The sequence below is a fragment of the Urocitellus parryii genome, unplaced genomic scaffold (assembly GCF_045843805.1).
Source record: "Urocitellus parryii isolate mUroPar1 unplaced genomic scaffold, mUroPar1.hap1 Scaffold_45, whole genome shotgun sequence".
Taxonomy (NCBI): Eukaryota; Metazoa; Chordata; class Mammalia; order Rodentia; family Sciuridae; genus Urocitellus; species Urocitellus parryii.
This window is the reverse complement of record NW_027554016.1, coordinates 1,195,583-1,213,388: the sequence shown is the minus strand read 5'-3', so window position 1 is coordinate 1,213,388 and position 17,806 is coordinate 1,195,583. Positions and strand designations below refer to the sequence as shown.

The 17,806-nt window shown below is 41.6% G+C and overlaps 1 pseudogene; it reads left to right on the top strand.

The window, feature by feature from the left end:
• The first annotated feature begins 38 nt into the window (after positions 1-38).
• Positions 39-17,806, top strand: part of LOC144252533 (leucine-rich repeat-containing G-protein coupled receptor 4-like) — a 66,774-nt pseudogene continuing 49,006 nt past the window's right edge.

The window sequence follows — 17,806 nt, the reverse complement described above, 5'->3', positions numbered from 1 at the left end:
CAGAGCTAGGGCCTGGAAACCCCTTGCTTCTGTACCAGATGATCCCCAGGGAAGTTGGCAGCGTCTGTGGGCTGTTGCACAGCACTCCAGCCTACCCAGACCCTAAGACTTTCATCTCCCTGAGCCACCCACCCATTCCTGACATGATCGCACCTCCTCCATCCTCAGACTGTCCCAGACCTGGTAATGCAGTCATCGCCCCTACCCATCCCAAGGTGGCAGAAGGTGAGAGGAGAAAAGTAGCAGGCTGGGAAGAAGCAAATCGGTGGGATGTTTTCCTTAGTTCAGATTGATAATGTCTAGCCATAAAGGGGGACTGGAGAGCCTCAAGGCAGGCCCCTTTTTCACAGTCCACATGCAGGGGTTCAGGGCCTATTATTTTTATTATTTGGTGTTTCAGGGATAGTTTGCTTACCATTTCTTCCTCCTTGCCTTTTCCCTCCACATTACCCCAACCCCAGAGCCCTATTACAGTAAGAGGTATGTCCTTCATATGAAGAGAAAAACTCACATAATCTCTTTGCCTTTATTTTCCTAGTACTTTTCACATACAAAACATAACATTACAAAGAATTTTACCATTGCCAGGCATAGTGGTGCATGCCTGTAATCCCAGTGGCTTGGAAGGAAAATGGCAAGTTGGAGGCCAGCCCCAGCAATTTAACAAGGCCCTAAGCAACTTAATGAGACCCTGTCTCAAAGTAAAAAAATTAAAAAGGACTAGGGATGTATCTCAGTGGTAAAGCACCCCTAGGTCCAATCTCCAGTACCTAAATAAATAAATCTACAGTGGAAATTATATTACAATTTTTTTTTTCTGATGCAGACACTGGGTCCCAGAATTTGGTTCCCAAGTTGAGACTCACACCCATCATCCATAGGGACCATTCACCAGGCTATTATAGCCCTCCTGCCTGTCACTAAGGGTACCATTTCTGGGGTAGAAATATTGCCTTCCAGATATCATGTCCAGTCATACATAAAACTAGACCACTTGTTATTGTTCCTCAGGTCAATGAGGTGCATTACCATTATTTTTTTTCAGTCTTTTTTGTCTCTTTGCTTCTGATTTTTTTTTCTGTAGTGTCTAACCTGTTGCTCTTCCTATCCAATGTCCTTGTCAACTCAGCTATTATAGTTTTCATTCCTAAAAGTTCCATTTGAATTTTTTATACTATTCTTTCTCTCATCTTTATGTTCTTCTTGACCTAATTAAGCAAAGGAAACATATTTATGATAGCTATTATAATATTTGTGACTGCTATATACATTATTTTTGTCATTTGAGGGTCTATATTTTTCCTGCAGTTTTGGAGATCAAACCAAAGGGTACTGCATCACTGTTACATCCCCAGCCCTTTACATTTAGAGGTAGGGGGTTGCTGAAGTGTCAAGGTGGGCTCAAACTTGTGATCCTCCTGCTTTGGGCCCTGGAGTCACTGGGATGACAGGCGTGCACCACCATGCCCATTTATGGGGATCTATTTTTATGGACCAATTTTCATCTTTGGGCAAAATCAACCAATCAACCAATCTTGATTGGTTGCTGTCATAGTGAATTTTTTGCCTTGTTTTGGACCTTGCTGGCTTGCTGCATTTTGTTGTACTCCTTTAAAAACTGTTGGTTTGTTACTGGTAGATAGTTAAGTTACTTGTGAGTTAGTTTCATCCTTAGAAGAGTATTTTATTGGGGTCCTTGAGAAGCCTTTATTCCAGGACTTATTTAGCCATACTTTAAAAATTAGGCCTGTGCATGGCTGTCTGGAAAGAAGTTGAATGGCACACAGCCTGGTGTCACCTTTGCATATTGTTGGTTTTCTAGCTCCTAGGAAGGGGTGGTCCTACTGATCTCGGAGTCCTCAATTTTGTGAGATTGCTGAGCTTTCTTTGGGTTTCTTCTCCACTGTACCCTGAAACACTGTCCGGGAAGTCAGTGGATGCAATCACAGGTCTTACTCCATTTGTTTCATTTTGTTCTGGGCTCTCTATTGCTCTGTGGTTACCCCACTGGGGCAGATTCAGTCCCCATCCCAAGTGGATTTGGATGTCAAAGTGAATGTCGCCACACATGGACCTAGAGGGTATGAAAACTTTTATTGCTCACACAATAAGACTTTCTGGGGATGAGCACAGCAGGCTAGTGCTAAAGCTCTTGGGATAACTTGAGCAAGAGGAGGAGTGAATGACCTTGGTATTTAATGTGGTTGGAACCAGGGTAAAGATTCCTTCACATAAACCATGTTTTGTTTTTCCAGTGGAGATCAAACCAAGGGCCTCCCACATACTAAGAAAGCACTTTTCCATTGAGCTACATCCCCAGACTGAGCCATGTTTTGAACTGCCCCTGCTGGTCCCAAGGAAGGAAGCATGTGTCCTTTGGGGTTTGCTTAGATGGATCAAAAAAGGAGAGAGAATGAATGGGGATTAAAAGTTGTTAGCAGTCAAACATCAAACTCTTTTTGCAGTTGACCTGCACTGTTACCCAGAGTCTTAAAATAGTTATTTTATATATTTAGTCTCTTTTTCTAGGTTTTTTTTTTAGCATTAAGTCAATTGACATAGCAGTTAATTCTTCACAAAGGAAGCAGAAGTTTTCTGTGTTGCAATAAAACCTGGGTTTGCAGTGATGTGCTTATCCAGGCCAGGAGACTGGGGCATACATTATTTTAAATGGTTGACATTATAGAGCCTGGAGTAGGTGTTGCGCAGATCAGAGGCCCAGGTGAGGTAGGCCTTCTCATGGGAGGTCTCCAATCTACCTCTGGCAGGGAAGGCAAAGAGAGCTCATTGATTTCCTGAAACTCCTCATAGAAAAGGCTTTATACAAGTCTAGGTATGTGTTCAACATTTGCAAAATACTTGGCCATTGTCAAAGCAATTCCATATACTTAGTCTCCTTTACCCTCTAGAACAAATGGAAGGGAGGATGGGTAGAGGGTAGGGGAAGTGCTTTGTTCTTGGGTACATTAAAAATGACAACTGCATCTTAGTTGACAGGCCAGTGGAAATGGAGGAGAAGAGAGAGTCCTGACCCAGGAGAAGAGATGGAAAAGACTGGCAAAACTAGTGATCCAGAGTGAGTGTCAGCACACAATTTTCTTTGATATGATTCCATTCTTCTGATAATACATATCTATTAAGCATCTGGACCCAGACCCTGGTGCTCAGCACTTAGCTGGCCGGATCTTAGGGATAGCTGTAAACTTGAGCCTTGTAAAAACCAGACTAGGACTTTATGTCTCCAAAGAACAAGGCACCCAGGATATCCATTCAGCAAGTGACTCTTTCTCTGTACCCCAATTTCCAGGGCCTTCTGGGCTGGGATCCTACCAAGTCTTTGACTAATAGCTTGTCTCCCCCTGATACCTCAGATCCCAGCTCACCTCCTCTCCCTGAGACGTCAAAGTGGTGCAGGGGTGGAGGCTAGAGGGTGGAAGGGAAGTTGTCTCACATTGATAGAGCTGCTCTCCAGGCAGAGAAAGCAATGTGAAGGGAGAAGAGAGCAGTGATAAAGAGACTAAGGGTCAGAGAGGATCCAAACAGCCTACCCTACAATTCATATTGTCCAGAGTCATACTTTCCCCCTGCATTGTCTCTTCACAGGTAACAGGCACACATTAAATAACTATTGTCATGTTTTTTTTTCTGTTTCGTGAACTGAACACAGGCCTATCTATGAGTAGGAGATTCCTCATGTACATGTGTGAGGGAAGGAAGGTCTGACTTGGGAGGATGCGTGTGTGGCAAGCGGCTGTGTGCAGATGGAGGTCCGTGGGGCTCTGTTTTTTCTGTGGGCTAAGAAGTCTGCATTTCAAGCATGTGGTAGTGTGTTCTGTGGCCCAACTATTCAAGAGGCCAAGGCAGGAGGATGGCTTGTGCCTAGGCATTCAAGACCAGTTAGTGACACTGGTCTCAAAAAACAAAAACCAAACAGCTTAAAATGTTCAGTCTTATTGTAGAGGTCTCCAGATAAGTGTGGGCAGATCTATCAGAGGGGGTTCCTCAGGGGTTGTCTGGCAGCAGTACCCGCCCCTTACAGCAAAAATAGTTCTTGGGCTCCCATTGTTATGCCTCTATCAATCCCTAGTGACCTGTTAAAAGACTTCGAAGTAGAAACTTCAGATTGGGAACCTCACTTACCATTCACATCTTTTAACATGGTGGACTTGACCCTGAAGACCATGTCTGTCTGTGAGTGCTAATTAGCCTCTAGAGAGGAGGGAGGAGAGAATAAAACACAGACCCAGATCTGTAGAAGGCCAGAAAAATGCTGCTGAGGCAACGGGGAAAGGGAGTTACTCCCCAAATTCTGTAAAATAACCTCAAGGATCCACATGCTTCATGAAGGTGAGGAAGACTAGTGGTGAACAGTTACAGAAGGATCTGGGCCCAGAGAGGAGTAAGTAGGAAGAGAGGCGGAGCCCAGCTGGGGATATCCCTGTACAAAGAGGCTCAGGGAGTGGCCTGGGCTGCACTGTCCTCACACAGAGAGGACAGAGGCCCCACAAAATGGGAAGCACTAGCCACTGCAAATGGAGGGCACTGCAGTCCTCACCCCTAACCTTTCTTACCTATATCTATTAACTAACCACAGCCACTTCTGTCTGAAGTCCTACTTTATTAGGAAGAAAAAAATAGCACCAGGAACATTCGCAAATACTAGGCTTATTTAATTCTAACACTGTCAATAGTAAGTAGAGAATTAGGTAATAAGACCTCCACTTTAGAGATAAGCATTTTTTTAAACCAAGGATTGAAACCAGGGGCATGGGACAAGAAAATTGAACACCAAAAAGTTATGTCTGGGAGCTAGGGAGATAGCTCAGTTGTTAGAGTGCTTGCCTCAAGTTCACAAGGCCCTGGGCTGAATCCCCAGCAACACACACACACACACACACACACACACACACACACACAAAAGTAATGGCTGGGGTCATGGTTCAGTAATTGAGCACTTGCCTAGCATGTGCGAAGCACTTGGTTCAATTCTCAGCACCACATGTAAATAAATAAAATAAAGGCCCATTGACAATTTTTAAAAAAAATGTCATGCCTGGTCGGGCATGGGGGGGCACTCCTGTAATCACAGGAACTTAGGAGGCTGAGGCAGGAGCATCACAGGTTCAAAGCCAGCCACAGCAAATTATCGAGGCCCTAAGCAACTTAGTGAGAACCTGACTCAAAATAAAAAATAAAAAATAAAATGAGCTGGGAATGTTGCTCAGTGGTTAAGTGTCCCCTGGGTTCAATCCAACAACAAAAATCATGCCTGGAAGTCATGCTTGGAAGTCATGCCTGAGTCTGGCTCCTAACAGTGAATTAGCCTGCTTCTATGTTAGTCATCTTTCTATTATTGTAATAAAATACCTGAGATAATTAAGTTATAAAGAAAGAATGTTTATTTTGAGGGTTTCATTCTATAGTGGCTCTCTATTGTTTTGTGGCTGTGGTGAGGAAGTACATCATGGTAGAAGTGCATGGCAGAACAAACCTATACACCTTATGGTTGGGAAGAAAAAGAGAAAGAAAGAGGAAGGGGCCAGGTTCCCACTATCCCTTTTGAGGGCATTTTCCCAGTGACCTAAAAACCTCCCCTCAGTCCCCAACTCCTAAAGGCTCCACTGCTTCCCATATTATCTTGCTGACCACCAGTCCTTTAACAGTAACACGTGGCTCTCTGGAGGTCATTTAACTCAAACTACAGCAACTTCTATCTTTTGGGTTTTGAAAGTTTAGTTTGTTACTATTCAATTATTCAATCTTCATTTCCCCCTGGTTTCCAGGTAAAGCATGCTTACTGAAAGGCATTTTTAAAATACTGAAAGTTACAAAGAAGTATATAAAAATCATTTGTAATCTGTAGTGATTTCTATTTTCTTCTTTATACTTTTAATAATTATTAAAGATAGATACTGTTAGGAATGTTTTCAGTTGAAATACAACTTGATCACCAAAACAAAGATAAAAGGTATTTTTAAAATAGAGATTTGTTTTACTTATGTAATAGAAAGGCTGTAGGTAAATAGCTGCTGCTGCTGATTTAATGGCTTGGGAACAAATCAACATGTTGAAAATGCTTTTGGTTTTTGCCTCATACTTAATAAATAACTGTTGAAGCAACTCCAAAAATCATTGTCACGTTCAAGTGTAGTAAGAAGAAGGAGGAAGCACTGCCATGAATTTTCCTTTTCTTTGGTACTTTCCAGAGATACTTGACAGACTCCTGTTTATAACCTACTGGCCAACAGTGGATCATGAAGCCACTTTAAGTGTATTAAGGAGAAAGGGTTGGGAAGGGGAGTTGCTTGCCTATCAATGATGTCTCCCATAGATTGTCCAGGTCTGATTCACACCCACCTCTGAAACCGAGTCACATGGACTGAAAATGATGAAGGAAAATGTGATACTTTAAGCATAAAAGGAAAAGGGATGCAAGGGAGGCAAAGATGAAAGATAATGGAAATTACATTTTATATCACACTTACTGCACAACAAATCACTCCCAAACTCAGTGGCTTAAAGCAAGCATTTATGATTTCTCACACCTCTGTGGATCCATTGAGCAGTTACTCTGTTCTTGAAAGTGAACTAATAGTGGCTACTATGGACTATTGTATCTGTCAGCTTTGTGTTACCAAGAGAAATGCCTGAGGCAATTAATTTTATAAAGAGAAAAGATTTATTTTGCCCACAGTTTGGGAGATTCAAGGTCCAAAGAGCCTAGCAGAGTCTTGATCAGGGGTGCTCTTGGACTTCATCCATCTCATGGCAAGAATGGCAATGGTGGTGAATGAATGCTGGAGTAAAAGGATCACATGTCTGATAGGAGCTGAGAGAGAGAGAAGGGACATGTGAGGTCCCACAGTCCCTTTCAAAGGCACAACCTCAATGGCCTAAGGACTTTCCATAGGCCCTATCCCTGAACAGCACTATCCTGGGGACCAAACTCTTTTTGTGTGTGTGGTGCTGGGGATTGAGTCCAGGGCCTTGTGCATCGGAGGCAAGCACTCTGCCAACTGCGCTATATTTCCAGCCCTCCAAGCTTCTAAATATAGACCTTTGGGGGACATTCAACATCCACAGTATAGTGATTGAGTACCTGCTACTTAAATTCTTCCTTACACTTTCCCCGCCTCCAACTCCCAGAATCTGTGAGCATGTTTGGAAGGATTTGTATTCTAGGGCAGATTACATTCAAAGGTAGTTAGCAATTCTTGGCCATTTAGCATTATGTGCTGTACAAGGAGTGTTTATAAATTTTCACCCTGACCCTGGGAGGCTTGAAGCATATGTATTTGAAGCCCATTTTTTTCATGACATAATTGCCAGTGTATAACAAGTTAACAAATGAGGCATTGGGCTAATATTGTCTTCTAGATGGTTAACTTAATGTGAGTGGAACAAGATTTATTTTGTATCAAAATAAAGAATGTCAGCTGTTGTTGAATATTGTTATTGATTTTGTTTCAGAGGAAAATCACCACTATTATATGAAACTTCTGAAATTAAGATAGATAATTCAAAAGGATCCTCTAATTACAAGGTTTATAATATGGCTATGATTTACAACTATTTATTTGTGGAATCAGAATTTTTGTTCTGGGTAACCAAAATAAAATTAATAAACAGTATACATGGGGTTTCAACTATCAATCAGCATCTCAATTTCAAACTTTGTATTTATGAAAGCAACCTCCTTATTATTATAGTTATTAAGATGTTAATATTGGAAATTTTAACTTATAAAATGTATTTATCCATATAAGCATCATTTTAATCTGTTTTAGATATTGAAGTTCTGCATAAAATTGGATTTTGGAAAAGTTGTTCTGTTCTCCCCTTATGTCACATGATCTCACAAAAACCCTGGGAAGTCAAGATATGATTATTATTCTCACTTTACAAATAAGGACCAGACAGGTTAACTGATTGGTCCAAGATAAAACAAATAAACAAGCAGGTGGCAATTCTGGAATTGGAAACCAGTTCTTCCAACTGCAAATTCCAACATCTTTCCATTGCACTAAGCTGCTCTGGCTCTTCTCATTTCCAAGCTCTTAGGAATAATTATAGCTGGTCCTCACCCAAAGAGCTCTCAAATCCGCCATTGGCAAAATGGTCCCTTTGAGTGGAGGGTGGAAAGATGCAAAATCAGCAGAGGAAGAATAGCTTCTGGGCCCTGAAAATTCTCCCCAGGCCCATCAAGGCTATTTAGGATGTGTTAACAGGTTTTCTCCTGAACCTAGCAAACCCAATATTCCATCCAGAACTCTGCAGGGGTGAACTCAGAGGCATTTCCACCCTGCCAGGAGCTGACTTGGAGGGAGAGGTACCCGGACTACTCTCAAGCAATTCAGCAAACACTGCTCATCCTCGCTTTGGCTAAGTGTCCTGAGGCTGCTGGAGAGAAACTATAAGGAGAAACCTCTTTTCCAGGGTGGGGCATTAATGCTTCCTTTGGTTTCAGAGGTTTGCATTGAGGTAGGAAGATATAACTTCGGTCCCATGAGCTCTTTGAAATTTGCACACTACTTATCTTCCAGGATGAGAACCATTAGATGAGTGACCAGCCACTCCCACGCATGTTTATGACGTCCAGCCATTGCCAGGGAATTATTTGTGGGTAGTAATTAATGGGTATGCGCTGCCCCTGATGATTCCTCTTCCAGAGCCTAGGGCCCCTTGGCTGGGGGAGCGAACTGAGCAGCAGCACTCACAGCCCCAGGTCTCCCAGCACTCGCTAAACCATTGGGCTTTCCTTCATTCCCCTCCCACTTTGCCTCGTGTGGCCTCACCACTTTTGGCAGTTAAAAGTCACCTCTTTCTGGCCCTGAAGCAAAAACCCAGAAAGCCACACCTCCTCTCCAATCCAACTAGCTGTCAATTAATACTCTCCTTCCCTTGGTGCTTCCTTCCCCCAGCATCTCTCTACTTTCCCACCAAATGCAGATGCAAGGTTTTTGCATAATCACCTCCCCCACTGCCACCTGTGAAGGGACCAGAGGGCAGCAGTCCCTGGATGTCCCCCTCCCCGCCCCCCTGCCTGCTGTTACAAATTGGAATTCATGCTTGGAATAAGAAGCTCTAATATTTAGGGAGCACTGTTCTGACACTTTACTGATATTAACTCACTATCACAATCATGAATTAGCCACCATTATTAGCCTAATTTGCAGATTAAAGAAACTGAGGCACACAGAGTTTAAGTAACTTGCTCATCTTGTTTAGAAAGTGATAGTCAGTATTCAAACCCAGGTTGTCTCATGTGTACCCTCCTCTCTCCTTCCTCCTCTCCTCCCCCTCCCCTTCCTCCTAATTCCCTCCCCCTCCTCCTCATCCTCTCCCCCTCCTTCCCTTCCCCTCCCCCTCCTTCACCTCTTCTCATTCTCTCCTTCTTTGTTCTTCACTTTTATAATGATTTAAACAGATAGAATAGCATAATGAATCCCCACACCCATCACCTCAATTTAACAATTGTTACTGCCATACTTTTCATCTATTTTGTAAATTCTCTGATAAACAAGGATTTTTTAAAAAATAGTATTGCTTCAATATCACAATCACAGCCAACTACATAAACAATTTCTTCATATTGCCTAATATTCAGTCCATGTTCAGTTTGTTTTTTTTTAAGCAATATTGCGAGTTCAGGCTCATTTGTGAATTGTTTTTTCATGGGTATATAATCACTAGTTCTTAATAAATTATAACATGGCTGATTACTCATAAAAGACATTATAATCTTCCTTGTTATTCTGTCTTTGCTTTAAAGGGCTATTGAATTTTACAGTAATACTGAAAAGCAATTTTAAAATGCATTTTGAGAGCAAATATGAATAAAAACTCTAGTCCTAAGAATGCATTCTAAAATAATCCAACAGAAGAATAAGAAAACGATGAATCATTTAGGAAAGTTTAGCAGCCACAACTTAAAAATAACCTTAAAATAAGCATATTTTTATCTCACAGAAAAGACAACAGTCATTTGTTAATTAAATGGTTCATTAACCTGTCTCTGTCCCACATTTCTGTTATTTCTTCTCCATGTATACACTTAACACAGAAGACTGGGCCCGTGGAATCAAGATGGGATTAACATGACTGCAGGCCCTTCCAGGAATCGCATGCAGGTAGCAAAAGAGGAAAGCAACAATTTTTGTTATGTATCTTCATTCTAAAACTAAAAACTTTTCTAGAATCCCCTCACATGGCCCTTCCCTCTCATTGGCCAAAATTTCTTTATATCCCTGCCTCAAATATTTATTGCAAAAGAAATGATCAGATGCATTCCCTGCAGCTGGAGATAGACCCAGCCTACTGTGAAGGACAAGATTACTCACAGGAGGGCACAGAAATTAGAGATCTGTTGGAGAGTAAGAAGATGGGCACTAGATTTTTCTTGGGTAAGAGCCACTTTCCAGCCATGATGCACTGCCTAGGTAATGTCATTGTAGGAATCTTCATTGTTTATGGTAATATTAACTTGTCTCATTAACCTGTCTCTATATATTTCACATACATGAAAAAGAATTAATAGGATTGTGAACACATGAGTACTGAATCACTCAGCTTTAAGTATTAACCTTGGCTTGGATATCATTAATATATTTGTGATTGCTGGGTGTGGTGGCACATGCCTGTAATCCCAGCTGCTAGGGAGGCTGAGGCAGAAGGATCACAAGTCCCAAGCTAGCGTAAGCAATTTAGCAAGGCCCTGAGCAACTTAATGAAACCCTGTTTCAAAATAAAAAATAAAACTGGCTGGGGATATGCCTCAGTGGTTAAGCACCCTTGGGTTTAATCCTTGGTACAAAAACAAGAAACAAATAACAAAAACCTCTGTATTCAGCTTTCCAGAATTCATATGATTCCTACTTTTTACCCAGGTATGACTATTAACTGAATTTCTTATTCATCTTTCTCATGCTTAATTATATATTTATGTGTTATAAAGACACTTTCAAAATTCATTTGTGATTTCCCAATCATGGGTAAGGAAAACATAATAAATATTCAGGATGCAAGAATAACATTATATTCCTAGGAACTGCCAACTACAAGAAATTTTAATTCTTTATGGTCTTGATTTTGGGTTTCACCCAGTTCATTTAATCAAATGAATCAATAAAAATTGGGATCACATACCACAAGAAATTATTTTTATTTTTTTCATTTATTTATTTTTATTGGTGCATTATAATTATATATGATATGGGTTTTACCGTAATATATTTGTATATATTGTATAATTTGGTCAATTGGAAAGGTCAAGTAAATAAGCCAGTGATAAGCAATCCCTTATTTCTGATGTGGAAAAAAAAACTGAAGAAATTTATGAATGGACTGCAGCTTACCTTATCAATGGGCAACACCTACTATCTTCCTAAGTTCCTGTATTCTTCCTGAATTCTGGACACTGTCCAGAACAGGCTCATGGTTTTGTGTCCAAGATGTGTACCACCTCCAAGCTCTGTGACATGGCCAGGTACTGGATAGCTGAAGGGATTTCCGAGCATCTCAGAAAACTCAGATATCAGTGTGACCAGGAAAGTCTCAGCGGAGAAACTTTGCTTAGGGCCTTTTTCTTACCTATTGTTCTGTTGCCCTGAATGTCAGGAAGGTCTTTGCCTCAGGCCACCCCTTTGTGAAGCCTGAAGAAAACAGTTTCCAAATGGAAATGAAGGGGCATCACGTGTGGCTCTTTGGTTAACTGCTTTGTAAAGGGATGTGTCTGAATCAGCCTCTTGGCCCTGTGTGAGGCGGTGGCTTAGATTCTCAGCACCTGATGAAACTAAATAAAGATCCCATGTGTGCATCCAAAACAAAAATGGCCAAAAGAGCGGTCATTGTGGATGAAGTCTCTCGCATTCCTCTGTAAGGTTCCTGACCTCCATGAAGTGAAAATAGGGATCCTTTGTGTCAAATTAGTTCTTCAAAGCCCTGCAGAGGCTAGCCCATGGGTTTTTGGGTTTTCTCATGACTGCAATTCACATAAAGAATCAAACCCGACAGTCAGTAGGCCTCAAATTTGAGTAGCTGAGCAGTATTAAGGACAGGCCTATTTGATCTCTGCTGGTTCTCAGGAAGGTTGTGCAATCCACCCTGACTTTAGGGAAATGAGGGGCATGAGAGCATATTTTGGACATTGTCTTGGGCTACACCCCTCATGGAAAATTCTAGCCAGAGGTTATGATGAATGTGTATGTGGAAGAAGATGAGGGCCATGTGGGAGTCTTTGGTTTTAATTGTTGTCTTTTGTGTGGCAGTTGGAAGACATGACTGGGTCAACCACATCTTGAACTCTGGTGTGATCCCCCTTAGAGACTGAGTTCTGGAACTTACCTCAGAGAAGTATTGCCATGATTGTGTTGGAGTTTTAGGAGGCCATTCATGAGTCACCCTTGGAAACTGAGATCTAGGCCCAGTGTGGCTTTCCACAGAGCACTGGGAATCTCAGACAGGATATCACATAATTTTACTCTTAAGACTTGGCAGGCATAGTTGAGAGTCAAAACACACATGTACCTCACATTGTAGACCTCAATGGGACTGGCTTCATGTGACCTTTTGGCCACTGTTTGGGAAGCCTTGCCTGCGAGAGTTCTCCAAAGCTTTCATTAAAAGGAGATTCCTCACCATTTAATGGTTCCTGTATGAATTGAAACCCACAGTGCCTCCTCCTTCATCCTTGAAATATGTCTAGATAAATACCATGAAATTTTTGATATTCCCATGAGCAGGTGGCACTGGAGAACCTTTGGATGTCCTGTTGCTGATCATGAATGTATCAGACAGTGCCTTGATTGACTGGATTTCATCAAAACGGTGTAGAACAGAGATTCCAGTAAGTTGGAGCCTGCTAAGAAGTGGGCCTGGAGCATTGGAGTGGAGGTGTGTGATAAAACATGTGCGGTGGGGCCATGGGGATCTGCCATTGGCTTCCAAATGACTTGTGACTGACATGGTGCAGCCAGCAGACTTTTATATGTAACGACATCTTGTTATGTGGAGAGGTTTCAGGTCAATGTTCAGAATCAGGTTGCTATGGTCAAGGGGGAAAGCTGTATGGAAAAGCAGCCCGGTTGGTGTATTCTTTTGTAGACTCTGACCCAGCACATGTGAGAGAACTTCCTGAAGCCCTGTGTTTCTTTTGTACTCCTTGTATTTCGTGAAATAAATTCAGCACTGCAGCTTCATGTTAATTGGAAAATAAGAAACCATGTACTTCAGGTCACATAGATGCAGACCCAGCTTTGAGGGTCTCACTACAAAGGAAGCTAAAGCTCCTGACAACAACATATATTTCAAGTGCCCAACCTCAGAGGCAGTTTCTCAAGAAGTCAATAAGCCTGTAGAGCTGCATGTTTATGGAGTGTTTACCCTTTCCCTTACTTTTAAAATCTCCTCTACCACCTCCAAGGTTGTGAACTCCTGAGAATTTTCCATTCCAGATATATCTTCACAGAGTTTCTTCCTCTTTTCCTATAACTTTGTCTTACTTGGGGTGATGTTAAGGTCAAGGAAGTGTTCTGGATAATACTTGGAAGATTTTTGTGTAGCACATTTTTGCATACACATTGGGTTCATTTTCCTCTTTTACATTTGAAATACTTAATCCCTGACACCAACCCATACCGTATTAGACTCTGAATACTAATCTTAACATGATGGAGAAAAATAAACCTAACAGAAAAGAAGTACAGGCAGTTCATAGGAGGCCTGGTGTATACTTGGACTTGCATTTTGCTTTATCAAGGTTATGTGTTATAAATCTAGTCAACTTTTCATTGTAATAATTCTGCATGAGATTTGAAAGTTAACAAATATGTAAATTCCTGTCTCCATTTTTCTGTAGCCTATTCAAAACATGTATTTTTATATGCATATATAGAATCCTACCTGGTATCCCACGTACATTCTTGTGAGGTCACTGAATTTGGCAGATACAAATTGTGAGATCACCTCCCCTAAATGCTTATTGAAGTGAAAATTCAACCTATTGGTGAACTTCCTAGTTGAATAACATTATACATAAAACCATGTTCAGAAAAATGAAGAGCAAAAGTCATCTTCCATGGCAAAAAACCCAGTCAGGATGAAGGGATGTGTCTAAATCAGCCTCTCTATTTTCAATGTAGGGAAGATGGTCCATACCAGGCCTGTGTTGTTAGCTGTTCCCTGGAGCCTATGGTTTATATACCATTCTAACTTGTGAATGTGTCACAGGAAGATGGGGCAGCCTTTATCTCATGGGACACTTGGAAACAATTGTTAGGAAAAAGTGGTTGCCAAGGCAGTGACCTCATTCAGTTCCTTGAAGGCAGTGACCTCACATCACTTCCTTGGTGATGGAAATCTCTTAACTTGGGATCCAGGTAGCGAGGCGCCCAGAGACAGTCCCAGTCCTAATCCCATTGGGCTCACTTGTTTGGATTTAACAAGGACAGTGTCAGTCTTTCTCGATACCTACTGATGAGAGGATGGACAAATGCCAGGAAATTTCTGAACAGTGTCCCTTCCTGAGAATGAAGGTATTGGCTCATCACTGGCTCCTGACGACTTCACAGATTTGGCCAAGGAGACCAGATCTGAGACAGCACAGGCCTCTGCTCGGAACATAGTATGGCCCATCAGTCAAAGGGCACTCCAGATAGTCACACACCTACTTGGGGGAAGGAGGTGCCTTTGTAGGTGTGTGTTTGAATTTATGGTTTTGTCTCATATTCTGAGAATATGTAGGAAAGTTGGTTTGTTTGGTTTGGATTGGACTGTTTCTAGTAAGTCGTTTGCACATGGCATGTTTTTCTATGTCTATGTATCTCACTGTGTCTGTTGATGTAGACATTAGAAAACATGATGCATCAAGGGATGTGTCCTGTCTATTGGAAAGGTTCCAGGATTCTTCCTGCCCAATTTATGAATGGACTGAGGATTGCTTTATCAATGGGCAATACCTAGTATCTTCCTAAGTTCCTGTATTCTTCCTGAATTCTGGCCACTCTCCAGAATAGGCTCATGGTTTTGTGTCCAAGATATGTACCACCTCCAACTCTTTGACATGGTAATGTAATGGATAGCTGAAGGGAATACCAAGCATCTCAGAAAACTCAGATTTCAGCGTGACCAGGAAAGTCTCAGTGGAGAAATCCTACTTTGGGCCTTTTACTTACCTCTTGTTCTCTTACCCTGAATGTAGGAAGGTCTTTGCCTCAGGCCACCCCTTTGTGAAGCCAGAAGAAAAGAGTTTCCAAATGGAAATAAAGGGGCATCACTTGTGGCTCTTTGGTTAATTGCTTTGTAAAGGAATGTATCTGAATCAGCCTTCTGGCCCTGTGTGAGGCTGAGGCTTAGATTCTCAGCACCTGATGAAGCTAAATAAAGATCCCATGTATGCATCCAAAACAAAATTGGTCAAAAGAGCAGTCATTGTGGATGAAGTCTCTCACCTTCCTCTGTAAGTTTCCTGACCTCCGTGAAGTGAGAATAGGGATCCTTTGGGTCAAATGAGTTCTTCAAATCTCTGCAGAGTCTAGCCCATAGGTGCTTGGGTTTTCTCATGACTCGAATTCACATAAAGAATCTATACCCCAGAGTCAGTAGGCCTCAAATTTGAGAAGTGGAGCAGTATTAACAGCAGGCCTATTTGATTTCTCCTGGTTCTCAGGAAGGGTGTCCAAGCCACCCTGACTTTAGGCAAATGAGGGGCATGGGAGCTTATTTTGGATACTGTCTTGGGCTGCACCCCTCATGGAAACTTCCAGCCAGAGGTTATGATGAGTGTCTATATGGAAGAAGATTAGGGCCATGTGGGAGTGTTTTTTTTTTTTTTTTTTTTTTTTTAATTTTGGTCATTTTTGTGGTGGTTGGAAAAGATGACTGGGTCCCCCTCAGCTTGAACTCTGGTATGATTCTACTTAGAGATTGAGTTCTGGAACTGATCTCAGAGAAGTATTGCCATGAATTAGGTTGGGATTTTAGGAGGCTACTAATGAGTGTCACCCTTGGACACTGAGATCTAGGTTCAGGGTGGCTTTCCACACAGCACTGGGAATCTCAGCCAGGATATCACATGATTTCATTCTTAAAGATTTTGCAGCCATAGTTGAGAGTCAAAACACACATGGACTTCACATGGTAGACCTCAATGGGCCTGGCTTCATGTGACCTTTGGGCCATTCTTTGGGAAGCCTTGCCTGCGAGATTTCTCCAGAGCTTTCATTGAATGGATATTCTTCACCATTTAATGATTCCAGAATGAATTGAAACCCACAGTGCCTCCTACTTGAACCTTGAAATATGACTAGATAAATACCATGAAATTTTTGAAATTCCCATTACCAGGCGGCACTGGAGCACCCCTGGATGTCCTGTTTCTGATCATGACTATACCAGACAGTACCTTGAATTGACTAAATTTAATGAAAATGGTGTAGAACAGAGATGGCTGTAAGTTGGAGCCTGCTCAGAAGTTGAGAAGTGCAGTGCATTTGTGTGATAAAACATCTGTGGTGGGGACATGTAGATCTGCCATTGGCTTCCAAATGAATTTTGACTGAAATGGTGCAGCCTGCAGACTCTTATATGTAAAGGCATCTTGTTACGTGGAGAGGTTTCAGTACAATGTTCAGAATCAGATTGCTACAGTCAAGGGGGAAGATGTATGAATAGCAGCCTGGTCGGTGTATTCTCCACCAGACCCTGACCCACCACACATGACAGAACTCCCTCTAGCACTGTGACCCAGTTGAACTCCTTGTATTTCATGAAACTAATACCAAACTCCCATTCCAGCTTTAGAAGCACCATGAAAAGTGGAGGATGACCAAATGGCTTCACAGTCCACAAGGGGAGACGCTAAGCCCCCAGTGGCCACTGTTTACCTACAAAGAGAGGATTCAGCACTACTGCCTCGTATTCATTGGAAAATAAGAAACCATGTGCTGCAGGTAACATAGATGCAGACCCAGCTTTGATGGTCTCAGTACAAAGGTAACTAAAGCTTCTGACAACAACGTATATTTCATGTGCTCAACCTCAAAGGCATTTTCTCAAGAAGTCATTAGGCCAGCAGATGTTCATGTCTGTGGAGAGTTTACCCTGTCCCTCACTTTTGGAATCTCCTCTACCACCTCCTAGGTTGTGAACTCCTGAGCATTTTCCATTCCAGATATGTATTTACAGATTTTCTTTCTCTTCTCCTGTAATTGTGTCTTACTTGGGGCAATGTTAATGTCAAGTCAGTGTTCTGGAAGAGAGTTGGAAGATTTTTGTGTAGCACATTTTTGCATACAGATTGGATTCCTTTTCCTATTTTCCATTCAAAATACTGAGTCCCTGACACTAACCCATACCCTACTAGATTCTGACTACTAATCCTAACATGATGGAAAAAAATAAACCGAACAGAAAAGAAGTACATGCAGTTCATAGGAGGCATGGTGTATACTTGGACTTGCCTTTTGCTTTATCAAGGCTATGTGTTATAAATCTAGTCAACTTTACATTGTAGTACTTCACGATGAGTTTTTAAAGTTAACAAATATGTAAATTCCTGTCTCCCTTTCTCTGTAACCTATTCAGCACATTTATTATATGCAATATAGAATCCAAACAGGTATCACAGGTATTCTTGTGAAGTCGCTGACTTTAGCAGATACAAATTGTGAGAAAAGATCACTCCCCCTAAATGCTGATGAAACTGAAAATTCAACCTATGGGTGAGCTTCCTAGGTGACCAACACTATACATAAAACCATGTTCAGTAAAATGAATATTTTTGGGCCTGTGGATGATATATATATATATT